The following is a 13,318-nucleotide window of genomic DNA, read 5'->3' on the forward strand; positions in this document are numbered from 1 at the left end:
TCTTCAATAAACTAACAAAAAATGTTTGACCTTTTGAAATAATAATACCTCGTACGAAAAGGAAGCCGAGTGAGTACAAGGTTGCGTTGTGTTCCTTGAATTAAATTTGCTTGACAATCAAGCTAGGTTCTCCAAGGTGGCAGAGCAGGTGTCCGTGTGCTGGTTCATAATCTCTGGCCACATGAGCACCAAGGAGCTCTCGCCGGGCACCCACTACGCCGCCTGCCTCATCTTCAAGCTCACCCGCGACGCCTCTGGCCTAGCCTCTCGTCGCCAGAAATCGTTTGTCAAGGTAGGCGGGCAGCTGGTTGGGAGCACTTGCACCGCGTCTCTCCATCTCTGCAACCATGCTTCTTGCGCTAGCGATGGTGGCGAGTCATCATCATCATCGTCGGCAATCAACCACACCGCAACACAAGCGCATGAGCACAAGGAGGAGGATGAAGGAGGCATTGAGTTGATGTACGCAGCTGACAACTAGATAAATACTAGGTGATGAAGCCACGGCTGTAGAAGACGTTAGCATGGAGCTGCAGGAGCTCGAGGAGCTACACTGGAAGAATGGGCTCATCGTCGAAGGAATCGAGATAAGGCCTAAGAATTGATTAATATGGTAATTATATCCCCATACCATATATACCAGGTATACCAGGGATTGGAGATTTGGAGTTGAGTATCAGGAAATTTATGTCCCGCTTTGGATGATAAGCAGTAATAATAGGATATAGTAAATGTTTGATTTCGAATGTGTCCTGCTCATGAAATATTGGATGTATATTCAAAGACTAGGCCCTTCGGACACTGTTCTACCGGCCGCCCCACTTGAGCCGGCCCAGCAGCAATAGCTCGTATTTTATTTTATTTTTATTTTTTGGAGAAAATAGCTCGTGTTTTAGTATCTATTTCACTTTTACCTTCTTTTGTTAAGGCACTTTAAAATGATTAGTGTTAACTAAAATAATTTGCAGATAGTTCATAACATGATAATGTATCTTGCAAAACAAAACATGACGATGTAGTCTTAAACAATATTTTAAAAAGTTCAGCGTGTGTTTTAAAAAAAGTTCAACGTGAATTTAAAAAAATATGAACATTATAGTTAAAATATTCAGCATCGAAAAACCATGTATATGAAAATTATATTTGGAACAATTCATGTATTTATGCCAAAATATACACATCATAAAATAGGAAACATTGAAAAGAAAGAAATGAGAAAGAAGGAAAAAGGAAAATAATACAAGCCTGCAGAATGAAGGGTTCCCAAGAAAATCATGAAAGGCCACGCCAAAAAAATGACTCAAAATACTTGAGAGTAGAAACTATCAGTAGCAAGTGCTACTGGCCTAGCTTACGTCAGCACGCCCTATGGTGATGCTCCCGTAGTGCTCTCACTAGAGCGACCGATAGCAATTGCTGGATTTGTTTGCTTGCTTCGCAAAAATCCTACACTTACGATATCCAATAAGGATTGTTTCTTACGAACCCCACCAACCCCCCCCCCCCCCCATACCCGCACCTATTTCCGCTCGTGGACCCATCCTCTTACCTAATCTCTGACCATAATTTGACAATTAAGGGCCATTTTTTTTGGGCGCCTTAAAAATAAGTTGTCTCTCCCCGACTTAAAATATAAGCCGCTCCTCAAGTTTGTTGAGACCTTTAAATTATCTATCTCATAACTAGTTTAGAAGCCCTAATAAATAAGAGAGACGGCTTTTGGAACAAGTTGGGGCGGATGCGGCTTATTTTTTAAGGTGCCGAATAAACTGGCCCTAAGTTCTTGACAGTAATGCTATAAGGATTGTAGCATAGCTGGTTTGCTCTCGGAGAAATAAGATTTACAAATATGGTTGATTTTACTCTCCATACAAGGCATCAATAAATGAGGGTACCCAATAAGATACTATCAACACAACTGTAGCAAATCTTCTCTATAGTGTTCCCTGTCGTGCCCCCGCCCCCCTCTCCCTGTTTTAAGTTTTCCTCCCACCACTGATTTTTTCGCTGATTTTCCTTGAAAAGCGCCTCAACTACCCCACCATATTGACTTACATAACAAAATTATGTTTTCTTTGATAAGCCAATAAATACTTACCAAGCAAATCTTACTTTTTTTAGACATCACATTGATATGCGCATGTAAATTACGGGACTAGAATATGAATATCTATACCTCGTTGCAACGCACGCCAGTTATCTGGTACTGTAAAAAAATGTAGCAAATTGTACAAATTTGATCCTCAAATATTGCAATGTGCAATCTCCATATCACCGGACAATCCATGGATGATAAATTGGCAATGCATTTACAAACTTGTACATCTCATATAGCAACAATGACTTGGTGAGAAGACAACACAACAGTCCTTCCCTCTAAAGTGGACTTGATTGTTTTTGTTTTTGTTTTGTTTCTTTTTAATTTTGAAAAATGTTAACAAGACCTTGTCCAGCAACTTCCGTATCATAGGCATAACATCAGTTGTCATGGTCTTCCTTTGATTTCTAACAAGCATGGCACAATCTGGGGGAAATTGAAAAGGGAGAGAGGTGCAGAAGCAACAAAAATACTGTATAGGAACAGTAGCACAAATTCAGCAGCCTGCATAGCATAGCAATTGATGGCTATGTGATCATGACAAGAAAAGTGTTGATTTACACGTTGTCAGGTTTGTGCTCTATATGTGGCGTTGAGGGTAAAAGTATCTTCCATGCCCTTGTGACCTGTCCTAAGGCGCGCACTTTTCCGTTTCGCCATGGGGAAGCGTGGAATATTCCAGGAGAGGGGTTTTTCATATTTATGGGCCCGGACTGGCTTCAGTGTTATACATTGGTATTGCACTTCACAAACCAATTATTTTGAAAACTGATTGCTCTTTTGTTGCATCTTTCTTGCAAGAGGAACCATTGACAGGTCTCCTCTTATGGATCTTAAAAAGGAGGCTTTGAGCGTTTCAAAGTTTATTAAGGATCTTAAGATCATGAAGATTGATAGGCAGGCTAGGTAGCAGGTATGATGGTGTGCTACAGAACTTCATCATCGCCTCTGATTCGAAGCAAATCATCCGTGATTTTTGACAAAGCTATCAAGGGAGAATGCAAGGGCAATTATTAGTGAGATGAATTATAGAGCTATTTCTTTTAACTGTAATTTTACTTTCGAAGGTAGATGATATATTGGCCAAGTACACACATTGTTTGGATTAGAGAAGGCATGTTTGGTTGTCTGTACCCCATGATCCATTTAGTATCCCACTACTTGTGGAATTTGAGCAATAAAACTTGGTTAAACCCGTAAAGAAACATGAACTTGCATGAGGCTCGAATAAAAGAAAAAGCAATTCTCGTGTTGAGAATTAAGCGGGCCTGGCTATTCGAGCCCAACTTATTGCAGATTTTCCTTTTATCCACATGGCGGGAGGCTTTTCTTTTCTTTTCTTTTCCTTTTCTTCCTCGGCGAACCCAATCCAAACTCCACTCCACTCTTTCTCTTCTATCCGTCCGCCTCCGCGATGGCCACCGCCGCCTCCGCCTCCGCCTTCCTCTTCCACGCCCCGCCGCGCGGCCACCACCACCACCACAAGCCCAAGCCCGCCTCCAGGCCCACCACCACCCTCTGCTCCGCCGCGCCCTCCTCCACGCCGTCCCTCGCCGACCAGCTGGAGCCGCTCTCGCGCACGCTGCTCACGGACAAGCCCACCCCCGCCGCCGACCGCGCGCAGCGCCCCACCCCGGAGCCCACCTGGGTCAACCCCTCCAGGCCGCGCCCCACCGTGCTGTCCCTCCGCCGCCAGCGCCGCCGCCCGGCCGCCTCCCACCCCTCCTCGGCGCCGCTCCAGCCGCTGCTCCGCGACCTGCGCGCGCTCCCGGAGGACGCCGACCTGGCGCCCACCCTCAGCGCCTTCTTCCCGCTCCCGGGCTCCCCGCCCACCTCCTCCGACGCGCTGCTCCTCCTCAACTACCTCCACCCGTCCTGGCGCAAGACGCTCTCCCTCCTCGCCTACCTCCGCGCGCTCCCCGCCGACGCCGGCTTCGCCGTCGACACCATCCTCTTCAACGTCGCCCTCAAGTCGCTCCGCGCCGCGCGCCGCTGGGACGAGGCGGAGCGGCTGGCGCTCGACATGCTCGACTCCGGCGTCCCGCTCGACAACATCACCTACTCCACCCTCATCACCGCCGCCCGCCGCTGCCGCCAGTTCGCCAAGGCCGTCGAGTGGTTCGAGCGCATGTACTCGCCCGGCAGCGCCGTGCTCCCCGACGAGGTCACCTACTCCGCCGTCCTCGACGTCTACGCGCAGCTCCGCATGAAGGAGGAGGTGCTGGCGCTCTTCGACCGCGCCCGCGGCAGCGGCTGGAAGCCCGACCACGTCGCCTTCGCCGTGCTCGCCAAGATGTTCGGCGAGGCCGGCGACTACGACGGCATCCAGTTCGTCTTCAAGGAGATGCGGGAGGTCGGCATCAAGCCCAACATCTTCGTCTACAACGCGCTGCTCGAGGCGCTCGGCAAGACCGGCAAGCCCGGGCTCGCCCGCAACCTGTTCGAGGAAATGACCGCCGAGGGCGTCGAGCCCAACGCGCGCACGCTCACCGCCGTGGCCAAGATCTACGGCCGGGCGCGCTGGGGACGCGACGCGCTCCAGCTCTGGGACCAGATGCGCGAGAGGAAGATCCCCGCCGACAGCATCCTCTGCAACACGCTGCTCAGCATGTGCGCCGACGTGGGGCTCGTGGCCGAGGCCGAGCAGCTCTTCGAGGAGATGAAGGACCCGGACCTCACCGACGTCCCCCAGCCGGACAAGTGGAGCTACACGGCCATGATCAACATCTACGGGAGCATCAAGGACGCCGACCGCGCGCTCCAGCTGTTTGTGGAAATGCTCCAGAGCGGCATAGAGGCCAACATCATGAGCTACACCATCGTGATCCAATGCCTCGGCAAGGCGAACAGGATACGGGACGCCGTGGAGGTGCTCGAGGCGGGGCTGGAGAGGGGCCTCAAGCCCGACGACCGGCTATGCGGGTGCCTGCTCTCCGTCGTCGCACTAAGCAGCGGCGAGGAGACGGAGCTGGTGCTCGGCTGCCTTGAGAAGTTCAATGGAAACCTGGTCAAGCTGATCAGGATGCTCGGGGATGACCAGGTGGGCACCGACGAGCTCAAGGAGCAGCTGAGGGCCGTGCTGAACGCCGCGGAGACCGAGGTGCGCCGGCCCTACTGCAACTGCCTTATCGACATATGCCAGAACCATGGCCTCCCCGCCCGGAGGCCGAGGGAGCTCTTCCGGCTCGCACAGTGCTACGGCCTCTACTCCAAGCTCCACATCAGGAAAGACGACGAGTGGCTGCTAGACCTGCGGTCCCTCTCAGTCGGCGCTGCCAAGACGGCGTTCGACGACTGGATGGCGGCCCTCTCAGAGCGCGCCGCGCAGGGCCAGACCCTACCACAGTCCTTCAACGTGTTCACCGGGTCCAGCACCCACAAGTTCGCGCAGGGGCTGGCGAGCGCCTTCGCCGCCCACCTCGAGGAGGCGGCGGCACCGTTCCGTCCCAGCGAGTCCCAGGTCGGCAGCTTCGTCAGCTCCAGGGATGAGCTAGTGCAGTGGCTGCAGACGAGCAGTTCATCGTCTCCGGTCGTGGGATGATTGATGGCTGAACATTGCCACTATGGGTTTTGATGCTGAATGCTCCCAGTCCCAAATGGAGAGGGGAGGTGGACTGAACTGGGCGTGTTGTCTAGTAGACTCATCCTCCAGTCAGTGCAGTGCATGCATTAGTTATTAGGAAGTCAAGTATGATCTCTGATCTCTTCTTAAGGGGTATGCAATGTAGTTCCTCCATACAGAGATACTGTCCAGAAACGATTGATCCGGTTCGTCGTACTTAGTTATGTAGGGTAATATGATTCTGTATGAAAATTTTGAAAAGCAACTTCTCAAATACTAGTACTTACAATTTCACCTTTGTGCAGTTCCTGGCATTGTATGTATTACCTCTGTCCCAGAAAGCTTGTCTTAGATTTGTGTTGATTTGATGACTGCCTCAAAAAAAAAAAAAGAGGGAGAGAGCTTAAGCTTGTGTTGATTTGGTAGTTGATATCTGTCATCAGTCGTAATACCATACAGTAGGCGATCTGTTAATTTCTACTAATATAGGAAAAAATAAATGCAGGTCCTGTAGAACTAGTCTAGAGACTGAAAGCAGACTGTGTTTGCCTGCTCCAGTATCTGTTCACAGTCACCTGGTCTGTTGGCCCTTGGAAAGATTTATGGTGCTGCTGCTACTGCTGCCATGCAGGCTGATAGAATGGAAATGGAAGAGGAGCACTGGTCAGTTGTTGAAGGTGATGATTTTTCCACTATTTTTCCTCATGGTAGACATAAAAAGGTTTGTATGATGTTAGGAAAAACATGAGGTGTCTAGTCCCGTGGCTGCAGACGGGCGTCTCGTCGTCGCGGGATGACGACTGAATATAAGCTGCAATGCGTCTGTTGAATGCTCCCAGACCCAAGGTGAGTGAACTGGGTGGGTTAATACTACTACCTAGTGGGCTCACTTGTCAGATTTTGAAATGACACTTGTCAGACACTATCTCACTTGTGTGCACTCCAGGCATTGTATGTATATCTTGCTGATTGGATGTTGTGCTGTCAAGTTTCTTATTGGACTATCGCCGGAAAAGAAAAAGGAAAAGTGTGAGCGGCTTGTGTTTGTTATATCTGCCAGTTGTTGTGGGAAATTTGTGGGCTCTCTAAAAGTAGAGACTGCCCTCTTCAGCCTTGGATATACATACGTATGTTTTTGTAGGGATGCTTCAGTTTCTGTTAGTAGCACTTAGCTGGTGTGTGTGTGTGTTGCCCTCTTCAGCCTTGGATTTGGGAGCTGTGACACTCTGTGATGCAGGAAGTGGCTTGAAATGAACATTCCCCAGTATGATTCACCACCACCACCAGGACGACGACGACGATTCCTTGCTGATCGCGGAAGAGGAGCACCGATTAATCGCTCAAGGTGATGTAGTGATATGCTGCTGAAGAGGAACACAGGCTGTGTTTGCTTGCCAACCTGCTTCAGTACCTGTTTTGTTAGGGTTGCTTCAGCATCTGTTGGCACCGAGAGCTGGTGTGTTGCCCTCTTCAGCCTTTGATTCTTTTTTTTTTTTTGAAAGGTCTTCAGCCTTTGATTCTGGGAGCACGATCGCGGGACCATTGCTGGCCGAACATTTCCGTGACGGGTTTTCTGCTGGCTGTATGGGCCTGGCCTCCGCAGCCTCGCTACTCACAAATGGGCTGGGCCTAGCTCGGTCCGAGTCGCGCGAGTCCACCACAAGTCGCTTCTTCCTCCCACCGGCCACCACAGCCCACACAGACGCGGCAGAGAGAGAGAGATCGGAGGGGGATCGCCGGGCAGAGATCGGCCGGAGAGGGAGGAGGAAGATGATACTCGCCGTGCTCTTCGCCAACTCCGAGGGAAACATCCTCATCGAGAGGTACGTGCCCTCCCTCCCTCCCTCCCTCATAACCACCCCGAGATCTCGCGCTCGCGAGCCGCGAGATCCGCCGCCTGACGAATCGAATCTCATCTCATCTCATCCCCACGGGGAATCTATCTGCAGGTTCCATGGCGTCCCGGCGGAGGAGCGGCTGCACTGGCGCTCCTTCCTCGTCAAGCTCGGCGCCGAGAACCTCAAGGGGGCCAAGTCCGAGGAGCTCCTCGTCGCCTCCCACAAGTACGCACTCCACTCCACTCCACTCCCATGCAAAATCGATGGGGAATTTTCCAATGGGCACTTCATTTCGTTGCTACTAGTACACACAAATGCTCCACACCAAACCCAACTGCATTCTCATGTCAATTTAGGACTACACTAAGTAGCCAGCATTATGAGCATCACTGCACACATTTCTCTAGAATTCCAAGTAGATCACAGACATTCTTCTGTTTTTTTACATAGGTTCACTGTGTTCAGGAATCAGGAGTAACCAGAGTAGCTACCCAGAATGAGGTACTTACCAGAGATACATCCCATTGAAACGGCAGAATGAGATACTTAACGCCTATCTTCATCAGAGCAGTCCACCGGGAAGGTCAGACCCAAGTGACCCTGAGTAGTTAGTTTTCCACGACGATAATCCATCACTAGTAGACGGCCCAGCTCGGCATGGACTGAGAATTGTCCATCAGTACCTTCCATTACTGAGCCACCGCGTTGATCTTGTTCCAGGCAGTGACGGAGCAAGGCCGAGCGGTCCGTGGGCCGCCCAGCCCATGCTATTTTCTGTAGTGTATACTTCGTTTTGGGCCATGAAACACAATCCCAATAATTATTTTCTACAGTCGGCCCTCCCAACTTTCTGGGCCAAGCTCCGCCACTGGTTCCAGGGACATCGAATGCTTACCTATTTGCGGTCCTGGCAGAAAAACTCATTATGTAAATTCCAAAACACACCATAGTCCAGCTGCATAAAAAGAATTGCAAGCATGGGCTCGTTTCGTTTCAGGCACCAATCAATCAGTTCAGAGATAGATACAGGTGCTAGTCCACCATTACAGACATTCTTGATTTGCTATTGGCATTACTAGCTTTTTAGGGGCCAGGATTTGTATTATTAGCTGTTGATAGCCCAGTAAACTGCAAGAATTCTTAATTAAAATTAACATTTAAGCATCCATACAGTTAACCATATGCTAGAGAATTTGAGCTGCTACAGCATATATGCATCTTGAAGTCCCAGTCCAATGGGTGCCATGATTTCAATCTGAACCAAGCATGTGCAGTTTTAACTCCTCATCCATAAATATCTGATGTGGTGACACTCTCCCAGGTCGGTCTCCATTGTGTATACCATGATCGGGGACATCTGCCTGTACATTGTCGGCAAGGATGAATATGATGAGCTTGCTCGTGAGTGTCATTGAGTTTCAGAAGACATTGCTCTTGTTAAGCGTATCATGTTCCAAAACCTTCATTATCTCACCTCACTTTTGCCTTATGCTTGGCACTACTAATACACTGGCTGTACATTTGTAGTGTCGGAGGTGATCTTCGCTGTTACGTCGGCGGTGAAGGATGTGTGTGCGAAACCACCCACCGAGCGCCTCTTCCTGGACAAGTACGGGAGGATCTGCCTGTGCCTGGACGAGATCGTTTGGCAGGTAAGCTTCGATCTAAGTTGTCTTGCCGTGTGCTAGCAGTTAAACATGCCTTCACCAATCGCCGGGGAGCGACTTGTTTGGTACTCCCAGTAATGGAATACAAAGTGGTTAACCTATCGCTGTCGGAGCGATAACAGTATCTGTCCATTGTGAATCCTTTCTTTGAGCTGCTGTTGATGTGGTGCTCTGTTGTTGCGGATGGTGCGTGCAGGGGTTGCTGGAGAACACGGAGAAGGACAGGGTTCGGAGGCTGATCAGGCTCAAGCCCCCTGTGGAGCCATGATTTTTGCAGTTGAGAGATGGATCCTTCCTGTGTATGTATCGCTTTGCTAGAGCCTGGGTGGTGCTCACAAACACTTGGCACTTGTGTGATTCTTTTGTCCATGGATGTACTGTGTACAACAAGTTGATGGGAATGTGATTTGGTATATGCTTTCAGTTTCATTTCATGGCATGTGGTTCGTATGTAACCCAGTAAAAATTCAAGTTCATTGCCCCTGCTCATGCACAGCCAAAAGCTCATCCACAGAGCTCTCTCTCGTTGCTTCCTTTCTTCCACGTCTCAACAGGAGGGGGCACGTGTCATGGAGCCAAGCTCCCACCCGTCCATCCCATTCCCATGGATGCATGCATGCAGCATCATCCCGTCGCATCCTCAAGCTTCTTCTGTAGCCACCTCGGTTCTCACTCATCCATCTTCCGGCGAGCTTGGTAGCAGGCAGGCGGTCGAGAGAGAGCTAGCCGAGAGAGAGACCTGCCGGCCGGCCGGAGACGATGGATCTGGTGAACGGCGTGCTCAACTGGGCGGCGATGCCCGCCATGGTCACCACCCTCCTGCTCCTCTACCCGCCCTACTACCTCTTCAAGCTCTGCTACTCCTTCCTCTCCTACCTCTTCCCCGACGACCTCAAGCGCAAGGTCGTCCTCATCACCGGCGCCTCCTCCGGCATCGGCGAGGTCACTACCCACTCCTTTCCCTTCTCTGCTTCTTCTTGCTTGTTACAGAATCGTCAGATGCTTTCAGTCCAACTTTCCTCTGCTTCTTATGCTACTCTGCTCTTCTACTTGTCATAGTGTACTGAATATACTCCACACATGAGCATATTAACTCCAAACAAACTTGGGATCTTCTCTTCTCCATGCAGCAACTGGCCTACCAGTACGCCACCAAGGGGGCATGCCTCGCCCTGGTCGCCAGGAGGGAGTGGAGCCTCCGGCAAGTCGCCGACCGCGCCTTCGAGCTCGGCGCGCCGGATGTCATCATTCTCCCCGGCGACGTCGCAGACCCCGACGACTGCAACAGATTCGTTCAGGCCGCGGTCGACCACTTCGGCCGATGTAAGTCAGCCACTCTCCGTTACAACTCACCTGGTTTAACATATTTCTTCCACAAGCAGTCATTCATTTGGGAGTAAGATACTAACTACGTACTTGACATTTACACTTGCGTTGTGTTGATTAATTGCAGTGGACCATCTTGTGTGCAACGCTGGCATTGCAAGCGTAGGCGCTTTTCAGGAGATTCCCGATGTCACTAACTACAGCTCTCAGCTTGTAAGTGACATGCATGATTCATTGCGCCTTGATTCAGCGACGTTGTCGTAACATAGACTCCCATGAGCGTCAAAGTAACATTTTGTTTCCAGGATGTGAACTTCTGGGGCGCAGTTCAGTCCACTTTTGCTGCTCTACCTCATCTTAAAAGGACCCGAGGGAGGATCGTGGTCACCGCCTCCGCAACCGGATGGAACCCCGTTCCGTGCATGGTTTTCTATAATGTATACTCCCTCCGTTCGTAAATATAAGTTTTTATAGAGATTCCACCAAGTGACTACGTAGTACTACCTAACTTGGTTTATTTCATCATTTAAGTGAAGGAATCGGTTACGATGAATCGAGTCATTGGTACTACTACTACTACTACTACTCATGTTTGTTTCCGTTTTAGGCTGCCAATGCCGCACTGATTAACTTCTTCGAGACGCTGCGGTCGGAGCTTGGCAGTGAAGTTGGCATCACGATAGTGACGCCCGGGTGGATCGAGTCCGAGATGTCCAAAGGAAAGTTTCTGAAGGAGGACGGCGGCGTGGAGGTTGATCAAGAATATCGAGATGTGAGGACACTTGCTACCGCTCACGCTCACACTTTTCTACGTTTAAGCTAAATTTCTGTTAAAGCAATCAAACAGTTTTAACATAGAAATCAATTGATTGTGATCATCTGCCATCTGGAATTATGGGCACAAGAAGATATGGAAAATAGTTACCAAATTAAGTTTGCCACGTAATACTTGCAGCAAGTAAGTTCAATGACATCTTACTTATATACTATTGTCTGACCATGTGGGCATGTGGCCCTTGCTTATTTTCTAGGCTCAAATCGGCCTCTTCCCAGTGGAGTACGCCAAGAAGTGCGCGAGGGCCATGGTGCAGGCAGCTCGCCAAGGCGACCGCTACCTCACCGTGCCGTCCTGGTTCGGAACAATGTACCTGTGGAGGGTGTTTGCGCCGGAGGTCGTCGAGTTCTGCTACCGCCTCCTGTACATGCACGGCCATGGTGGCGGCGACCAGACCGATGCGCCGAGCAAGACGATGGCCCAGGGTGGCACCCCTCCTCGCTGAGCTCTTCAGACGTCAAGAACGACTAGAAACTTACTATAGTTCGCATCCTTTGATCGACGTGGATCCTAGCTGTGTTGTGCATGCAGGCTCGTTTGTTCTCTAATAATGGAGCTTTAGGTGTGGATGCTACTGTTGGTTAGCTAGTTTGTAAAAAAAAACCGAATAATTAAGCTGTGTTCTGGGTTTGCGATATTAGTGCTCTGTTGTGTGCTTGTAATATTAGTTCTGTGTTTGAGAGTGCGTGTGGATCTTCTCGTTGGTGTCTTCGGAATAATGCTTTGCAGTTTGCACTACTTCCCATTACTCCTTGGGACTTCTTATGTCAACTTGTTAATTGTCCGTGGGTTGCCTGCAATGTGGGCAATGTGGCCGCTAGGCTCGCCTCGTGTTGGTTGCCCTCGCCGTCTGTCGCCCTCCGACCACGTTTGCATACTAGACTAGATACCACTACCTCCGTCCTGGTATATCGGTTCCCTTTCGCATTTAATGTTAAATTTCAATCATAGATTTAACTAATAAAATATTAATGGATGTTAGATTCATCTTTGAACATAATTTTTAATGACATGAATTAATATTTTGTTAGTTAAATTCAATGTCAAAACTGAACACAAAATACGACTAGATCAATAAATCAGGACGGAGGTGATAGTAAACCCGGGCAAACGTCGCGCCAGGCCGGGTTTCGGGCTGGGCTTGTAAAAGCCCGACCTTCATTTCTCAAGCCCGACTCCGGCCTGAAGCCCGAAATACTCCCTATTTTCAAGCCCGAAGCCCGAAAGCCCTGCCCGAATGCTATTTTTTTAGTATGCGCATGTGTAAGCCTGACCCAAAGCCCGAAAGCCTGGCCCAAAATACAGAAAAACAGAAGCCTGAGCCCGGCCTGAAATCAAGCCCGAAGCCCGAAAGCCTGGCCTGAATGTTATTTTTTAGTATGCGCACTTGTAAGCCCGACCCGAAGCCCGAAAGCCCGGCCCGAATACAGAAAAATAGAAGCCCGAGCCGGTCCGAACTATCTTTAAGGCTGCAAAACAAAGCCCGAGCCCGGCTTGAATGTCAAGCCTGGGACGAGTTTTTCGGGCCGGGCTGCCCATGCCCGGGTTTAGGTGATAGACTGATAGTTGACTAGTTCCTGAAACCGTGACCCCACGTCAGTGCTCCAGACCTACTTGTTGTAAGCCGGTTTGCTTCAGAGTTCACAGTTCACATAACGGATTTCTGAATTTTGGTACATGACCCAAGACACACTCCTGCTGCACTATCACTATTATATGCATGCTCTGAATTTTGGTGCACAAAATGATCACATGGATAGTCAATAAACTTGAGCATTAACCACTGTACTTCCCATATATACATATATAATATATCAATAAGCGTGCCAGAGGTTTTGACTTCACATGGATTGATGGAGCTATTTTTGGAGATAATTGCTAGTTCAAACTGCAATGCGCAACCTTTTTCTTTTCTGATGTTGATAGATGACAAGCTTAGAATTCCAGTTATATATATGAGTATATCAAAATTTAGGACCCCATTTTCAATTT

The 13,318-nt window shown here is 49.5% G+C and overlaps 1 pseudogene across 1 annotated transcript; it reads left to right on the forward strand.

The window, feature by feature from the left end:
• Positions 1–3,457: 3,457 nt before the first annotated feature.
• Positions 3,458–12,008, forward strand: LOC123084043 (uncharacterized; annotated as a pseudogene). The gene is made up of 13 exons (XR_006439365.1): positions 3,458–5,636; positions 6,232–6,323; positions 7,163–7,483; positions 7,610–7,723; positions 8,820–8,899; positions 9,026–9,150; positions 9,362–9,421; positions 9,892–10,107; positions 10,296–10,488; positions 10,619–10,704; positions 10,797–10,928; positions 11,099–11,263; positions 11,523–12,008. The product of XR_006439365.1 is annotated as an uncharacterized protein (transcript).
• The last annotated feature ends 1,310 nt before the right edge of the window (positions 12,009–13,318 follow it).

Source organism: Triticum aestivum, chromosome 4A (assembly GCF_018294505.1).
Source record: "Triticum aestivum cultivar Chinese Spring chromosome 4A, IWGSC CS RefSeq v2.1, whole genome shotgun sequence".
Classification (NCBI taxonomy): domain Eukaryota; kingdom Viridiplantae; phylum Streptophyta; class Magnoliopsida; order Poales; family Poaceae; genus Triticum; species Triticum aestivum.